The following is a 1,446-nucleotide window of genomic DNA, read 5'->3' as shown; positions in this document are numbered from 1 at the left end:
GAGGTAGCATTGGAGGCACTCACTCAATTATGTCAAGAAATTTGGAAGACAGCTACCCAGTCAATTGACTAGAAGAGATCCATATATGTGCCTATTCTAAAGAGAGATAATCCAATGGAATGTGGGTATCATCAGTCAATATCATTAATACTACATGCAAGTAAAATTTTGCTAAAGATAATTTTAAAATGGATGCAACAGTACATTGACAGGGAACTGTCAAAGGTTCAAACCAGATTCAGGCAAGGATGTGGAAAGAAAGATACCATTACTGATGTCAGATGGATCTTGGCTGAAAGCAGAGAATATCAGAAAGATGTTTACCTGTGCTTTACTGACTACGCAAAGGCTTTTGATTATGTAGATCATGACACGCTATGGACAACATTGCAGACAATGAATGTTTGGGACACTTCACTGCACTCATGAGGAACCCGAACATTGACCAAGAGGCAGTTGTTCTAACAGAACAAGGAGACACTGAATGATTTAAAATCCGGAAAGGTGTGTGACAAGGTTGTATTCTTTCCCCATACTTATTCAATCTGTATGCTGAGCAGATAATCAGAGAAGTTGGATTATATGAAGAAGTGGCATCAGGACTGGTGAAAGAAAGACTCATTAACAAGTTGCAATATGGAAATAAAACTTTGCTTGCTGAATACAAAAAGGATTTAAAATATTTACTGATGAAGATCAAAGACCACAGTCTTGATCTCTCTTGGGTCCTCGCTTCCAAGATGAAAAAGAAAAGGAGAAACAACAGTCATGTCAAAAAGGGCCCTGGCCACATGCAGCCTATTTGCTGCATGAACTGTGCCCACTGTGTGCCCAAAGACAAGGCCGTTAAGAAGTTTGTAATTCGAAACATAGTAGAGGCCACAGCCATCAGGGACACTTTCGAAGTGAGTGTCTTCGATGCATACGTGCTTCCCAAGCTGTACGTGCAACTGCATTATTGTGTGAGCTATGCCATTCACAGCAAGGTGGTCAAGAACTGTCTTAGTAAAACTCGGAAGGACCGAACACCCCCACTCCGATTTAGACCTGCAGGTGCTGCCATACGACCACCACCAAAGCCCGTGTAAAGAATTGAGCCCTTAAAAGGCTGAATTAAAACTAACCTGTAAGACCACAGTGTTCAGGATGGGTTGTGCATCAATGGAAAGAAACCAACCTCTAGAGCAATAACATCATGATAAATGGAGAGAAGTCTGACGTTGTCAAAGACTTCAGTTTTCTTGGATCCATCATCACACTCATGGAAGTGTCGCTGTTGTTGTTAAGTGCTGTCGAGTCGATTCAGACCCATAGCAACCCTGTATAGGGTTTGCAAGGAGTGGTTGGTGAACCTGAACTGCCGACATTACAGTTCAAACCAACTTTGCAGTCCAGCGCATTACCCACACTTCCACACGTGGAAGTAGCAGTCAAGAAATCAAACAA

The 1,446-nt window shown here is 42.0% G+C and overlaps 1 pseudogene; it reads left to right on the top strand.

The window, feature by feature from the left end:
• Positions 1-740: 740 nt before the first annotated feature.
• Positions 741-1,088, top strand: LOC102841104 (annotated as a pseudogene).
• The last annotated feature ends 358 nt before the right edge of the window (positions 1,089-1,446 follow it).

Source organism: Chrysochloris asiatica, unplaced genomic scaffold (genome assembly GCF_000296735.1).
Source record: "Chrysochloris asiatica unplaced genomic scaffold, ChrAsi1.0 scaffold00103, whole genome shotgun sequence".
Taxonomy (NCBI): domain Eukaryota; kingdom Metazoa; phylum Chordata; class Mammalia; order Afrosoricida; family Chrysochloridae; genus Chrysochloris; species Chrysochloris asiatica.
This window is presented reverse-complemented; position numbering and strand designations above follow the sequence as displayed.